The sequence below is a fragment of the Phasianus colchicus genome, chromosome 3, assembly GCF_987193195.1.
Source record: "Phasianus colchicus chromosome 3, bPhaCol1.hap1.1, whole genome shotgun sequence".
In the NCBI taxonomy this organism is placed as follows: domain Eukaryota; kingdom Metazoa; phylum Chordata; class Aves; order Galliformes; family Phasianidae; genus Phasianus; species Phasianus colchicus.
The window spans coordinates 84,182,201-84,188,704 of NC_143438.1; positions in this window are offsets into that span (position 1 = coordinate 84,182,201).

The window sequence follows — 6,504 nt, forward strand, 5'->3', positions numbered from 1 at the left end:
ATCTCTCATTCTGTTTCCTTTTTATTTTTCCTCAAAAAAGAAAGTTTCTGCTTCTTGCAATGCTAACTGCAACATTCAGCTGATTTGATGCAGTTAGTCCTGATTTACATCCATATGAATGAGTAAAGAATCAGGCTCTGCTTGAGAAATATGTATTTCCGTGGTACCACATTACAAGAGTCCTTAATTCCCTGATCCTAACCCTGGAATGCAAGGAAGACTCAAAGTTTGGCAAAGGTTGTAGCCAGATGCAGTGTGTTCTGTGTTCACACCCTCCCTAATTATTACTCTTAAAAATAATAATAAAATGCAAATAACTTACACCTGGTAAAGCTGGAAAAGCAAAGAAAAGCAGTAAGGAACCCGGGGGTTGTGGGAGTGTTATTATTATTTTTAATCAGACGAATACACACCTGACTAAAGTTCCTCAAACACTGTCTGCTATTACTTTGGTATCCACAGTTAATACATTGAGGTAATGTCCTTTGGTTGCGTTATTTAATTGAACAGATGACAGGGGGTGGAGGAAGCTATGCATGGAAACATGCTAGAGATAGAAGAATTCCCACCCACGCAGCAGGCATGTACTGTAATAATGGAATAATTATGTGCAGTTTGTTTATAGCTGTTTTCCTCTAGCATTGATGCCTTGGGCTAGAAGTGAAGCAGGATGGGTCCTGCAATCAGTTTTCACAATCGTCTTTTTGCTGTGATTTCTATTTTATTCCCATTAGAAGGCAAAGCACATCTAGAGCAAATGCAGAGGCTTCAGCTCTTCAGGATACTGCGGATTTGCTTGAATTTGGGTGGGCTTTTTATGTGTGACTGATTTGGATTTGTCCCAAGACCTTTGGACCTCAAAATCTATAACGATGGTTCTCACTCCATACTCCCAATCTGCCTGGAATTGCTTGGAGCTGGATCTGTCTCGGAGAGAGACATTTGCCAGACCCTCAAATAATGAGTATTGGCCTGTGGATAAAAACCAAAGCCAGATGGCTTTGTGTGGTGGAGATGGCTAAGTAACTGTTACTGCAATGGACAATGCGGTGGGGATTCGTTCTTCTCTTTGAAGCAGGTTAGGAATTGTTCTTGTGAATTCTTCATGCCACTTGTTAATAAAATTAATCAAGTCCTGGTTTTTGCATTTCAGCATGCACTTTCAAAGTGCTGGTGGTAAAGTGCTGATGATTTTCCTCCTGCTGCCCCTCTAAATTTATCAAAGGCGGTTATAGGATTCATGCAGCATTTTATGTTCAATTGAGCTGCAGTCTGCCATGCTTGTAGACATGGCTTTTCATTTCCACTGGCATTTGAGGAAACATTTCCAGACAAGCAGAGTGTCCACATGATGCATATTATCTTTCCCTTGCAGAAAGCTGCATGCCAGGCCCATGCAGTCAAGAAGAGAAATGGGAAGTATTCACAGATTAACTGCAGGGAGGTCAATAAACAGGCACTGGGCTGGGAAACAACTGGAAAACTCCCAAGATAGTTCTTGACATGACAACCACACCTGCTGTATCAGATCGGTCACACAGGTTGTGAACTTTGGCAGTAAATGGCTTATTTCATGTGCATCTGTGCAGCACGTGACACAATGAAGGTCTTGGCTTGAGCTTTAGGGAATATAGCTATATCTTGGAAACTCAGAGCAACCTGAAGATAAACTAATGAAATCCCCTCAGTCTTTTTATATGCAGAATAGGCAAGAATGTGTATACCACATGCTGCCTTTGAAAAAAGCCTTGGAAATGTAATAGAGCTGTTATTTAAGGGGTTAGAGAAATAGTAACCATGAGCTGACAATGAACAATAGAACAGGCAGCTGTTAGCACCACTTACATGTGCGGCAGACATGCCCCTTTCCTGAGGATGTTACGAGATAAAATGATATTTTAATCAGCTAAAACTGTTGTGGTAATTGTGGAAAAAACATGATTTTGCTATCAAAACTCTTCTAACCAGGCTAGAATAAAAAATAAGCATTGCTACATAAGAAGTCATAGCTTTCATTAAAAAAAAAAAAAAAAAGAACAAGCAGTTTTGGAATGTATGTTTGCTAGACGTACTGCTGCTCCACTGGGAGGTTGCTTTAGAGATGGGGCAATGGAAATCTTTCAGGGTCACAGGTGGATGGCAGCCCTCACTAAGCGCATACCTGTTCCATGGAGTGCTGCTCATGTTGAGCAGCAGGAGCAAAGGAAGCAATGGGCACGCTGTCTGCTTTGACTCTCACTGGAGATTTTGATGGAAGGGGCCAGCCTTTTCTGATGGGCAATCTTTCTGCTGAAATGCAGTTGCTATGCCTCATTCTTCTCTGTCTTAGATCCCTTTATAAGTAAGGCCACGTGTCATTAACAGTGGTCTTCTCTTCTTATTCTTACTGAACATGTAGGAACTTACCTAAAGGCAAATGAGTGAATCAAGAATAAACATCAAGGTGTGGTGGGCTAGCAGAGATTTGGGAACTAGCAGTTCTCTGTTTGACTTGCTATCAATGATTTACCATGGGGCCTTGGGTAAGTCACTTCATATTTCTATGACTCAGTTTCTCTCTCTGAAACAACTGTCTCCTGATCTCACTGGGGTAGTTTTAAAGCTTAATTTACTTATATTTTATAGCACTTTGAAGATGAGAACTGCAGTATATTATGGGAAACATTGGGAGTCATAAAAGAAAGAGTCGGTGTTGCAAGAGGAGGTATGATAATGAAGCCGAAAGTCAGAGACTTAATGCCTCAGTTCTTTGCTGAATCAAAGCCTAAGACTACAAGTTCTTTGAAACAGACTCTCCTCAATTAGAGGCCTGCTCAGAGCTGAACTTAATAGCACTACGACATAGCTGGGGCCTCTGAGCCCTTCTGCAATAAATGATTAGGAACCTAAGCTCAAAGATGGCACCAGCTGCAGGACTGCAACAGATCCCTGTGGGGTCTATCTCTTTCTCTCACGGCTCTTAGGTTTTTTATTATCTTCAAATCTCTGTATCTTAGTGGTTGTTCCATTCTCCAGGTCATTAAAGCATTGTTCCTGCTATAAATAAAGAAGATGAAATTACAGGGTACTTATAATGCACGCTAGCTAGGAAGCTGAATGGGCATGAAAGGACTTCCTGGTTTCCTTCCAATTCAAAATGTTATTGAGTTACTGTGTAATCAGATAAATGAGTTGTTAATCAAAGTGATGTCAGCTTGGGACATACTATAGAAAAATGATTCCGTTGTAATCAGAACTGTATAATTAAGCAATGAGGCATGACAGGGCTTGAATTATAGTGCGATAATTTTCACCTCAGTGCAACTGATGAGGCCGTGGCTGTCTGCCATCCAAGTACCCAAGTGTGTCTTGCTGTTCAACAACCCCAGAGCTGAAACATCTAAGGCAAACTAAAGCAAAAATCATTCTTTCATCCTCCCCCTGCTCCAGGGTGAAGAATTTCTGTGATCAGCTGGGTCAGGCTGAGCTTAGTGCATCTGGGAGCAAGTTTGTCTACGTGTCTGACTACTGTTAGAATATTCATGGCACAAAAGCGTTTTGCTTAATACGAGTTCAACGTGATAGTGGGGAATGGGATCCTTTCAAGGGCCTAATGATTTGATCTATAATTACTATTAATTAAACTTCAGCAAAAAGCTTATTGTTGAAGAACAGGCTCACAAAAATGGTCCCAACTTAGTGATGCTTAGAGTTTTCAAGACTGAAGACCCTTTTTCCTTCCAATCTGAGAAATTTAAATGAGGAATAAAACATTCAGAATTCTCTCTTTATTCCCACACTACCCTTGGGACAGAGAGAAAATTAGATACAGTTAAAGGAAGAGTTTTAAGGAAGCATTAGAATAGTGTGGGCTTTGGCAACCTCTGCCATGAATGATGGAGAAGGCAGCCTGGGAATTAAAACTACTTTTTCAAGTCCCTACTTCATATGTAGCAGTGACCAAATCCTACAGTCATAGCCTGGACAGAACTCCCACTGAAAGCACTGGGTGTTTGTCTGAGTCAACTGACCATAGTTTGTTCCACAGACTCAGTTTGGAGGTGAAAATGCTAGGGCTGCAAAGTTCCCCTTTGTAACGGAGGGGAAAAAAACATCGTGTAAGAAAAATAAAACTACGCCACCTCATCTTTCCCCATTCAGTGCTGGCTGTGCTGAGGGGGTGGGGAATATTATGCAATTCACTCTTTCCCTCAGCAAATTCTCTCCCATCACGTCACTTTCAGGCCTTGCTTTCTGTGTACAGGGCTCACACCATTTCTTTAGTACTGGGGTTTGCTGGGTAGCAGTCCACCTGGGCTACACTGAGTGGAGTTCACAATCCCTGAGGCTGTGGAGAAAAAATGTCATGCCCAAATAAAGGTTCTCCTGTGCAGATGGCAAGGAACTGAGTCAGGGGAAGGCCAGATTGGGTATTAGGAAAAAGTTCTTCAGCAGAAGGTGGTGGGCATGGAACAGGCTCCAAAGGGCTGGAGTGAGTTCAAAAAGTGTTTGGACAACTGTGTCATAAATATGATTTGAATTTTGGGTGGTCTTCTGTGGAACCAGGAGTTTGACTCAATGACCCTCGTGGGTTCCTTCCAACTTGGGATATTCTATGATTGTATAATTCTAAAACATTTTTGCACCTTCTCTTCCAAAATATGTCTTGCAACAATGGTGCATGCAGCCTCGTGGGAACCTTTATCTTCTCAGATGCGGAGGAGGGCTGGTCTGCCCCAGTGCTGGCAGGCACGCAATACCTGCACCAGGTTTGGATTCTGGTTGGTAGCTGCAAAAGTTTTTAGGAAATTCAGTCAAGACTGATGAAGCACATCATTCTTCCTGTGTCACCTTTGTTAAAAAAATGTTGTGCTCTTGGCAATACTGTCAGGAAACCCTTCCCGAGACAAGATGCATACAAAGCAAAGCTTCCCTTCTGACAAACAAAATAAAAATATCCTGATCTTGCCTACAATAGCAAAAATGCTCCTGGCCTAGTAAACTTATGTCATTGAAAGAAGTGTTCCTCTGTCTGCTGGTGTACCTGTAAATCAGTTCAAGTGAACAGCCCTTTGAAACTCATTTCAGCTGATATAAATGCTCTTGAGGATGAATGAACTTTTGAGCTGCTAGCACTGCCATCCCTCATAAGTCAAATCTCTTCTCCAGATACTTGAATCCCACAATGATAGTAAAAATGAGGAGTTTACAAGATATACGTAAGCATCAATTTTTTGAGAGCTTTCGCCTTGGAAGGCAAGCAGTGTCCTTGGGTTGAATGCTTGTCAGATGAGTGCAGCTGTGATATAGGATGAGAGGGATTTTTTTTTTACTCTTTCCCTTCAGCACTGGTGGGAAGGGCTGGCCTGAGAGATTCTCTTTTAATTAAAGAGGTAGAAAGTGGGTAGCTATGATACAAGCTTCTCTGGCTTACACTTGCTTTATATTCGTGTTGCTTAGAATGTGGCCACCAGAGAAGTTCCAGTTATGACATGCTCAGAGTCCTGCCTGCCTGCCTGCCTTCCCCATAGTAGGGAAAGCAGCAAATATGGGAGGGAAACCTGAAGCTTCTGCGGACTGACAGCCTGGGTAGGAGCAACGTGTTCTGAGCAGGATGTACTGAAAGCTTTTGTGTCCCTAGTGGTTACTGTTCCTGATATCTGTTGACAAAAGGAACCAGTGAAACTGAGGATGATAGATCCGTAACTGGCGGAAGAGGAGGATGTTTCTGTAACAGTGTCTGACACGTGGGACTTTCTGCCACATGGTGCTCTTGAAACAAAAAGATTTCCAGGACTCCAATAGCTTATGAATCTATCTGCAGTATTGGAACAGAAGGGCAGTGATCTTCACTGGATCAGATGTTAGATGGATAGGGTCAGCAGGAAAGCCAACATACGTTGCTGAGATTTTAATCCACACTTGGATTTGCATGGACAGACTGTGGCTAAGCAGCCCACCAGCAGCCTGGTTTGGCTCTGACAGTCTGGTTCTGAAGCGTGGTCCTTGCACCTGCGTTAACAGCCTGCTACGTGCAGATGTGCTGTGCTTCTGCTGTGTGGGGCCTGGGGTGGGGTACCGGGGCTGGTGGGCTGAGCACCCCTGGGGGATCTATCCATTGCTCTCCAGACAGTCCTTCCCATATGCTGCTTCTTTGGGGTTTCCATGCATGACTGCCTGTCCTGGTTTACTGCAAATACCAGGGTTTATCAATAGGGCCGGGAAAGGAGCAATGGCTCTCTGTCACAAGAGGAATACCTTGGGGCCTGTGGTACTCTAACAGCAACATTTTTTCAGGAGCTGACATTGCTAGCAGAGGGCAACATCATGGCTACCTAACACAGCTGAAGGCACGTTTTACACCAGAGTAAGGAAAAGCACATCCACACATTGTAGTGTAACTGAGATGGTAGAGATTTCCTACAGTTGTAATGCTGAGAGGAAATCAGAGCCCGAGTTCTCTGTCTGGACTGAATTCCTGGTAGGAAAGCACTCAGCTAATGACATGAATACAAGTCACGACCT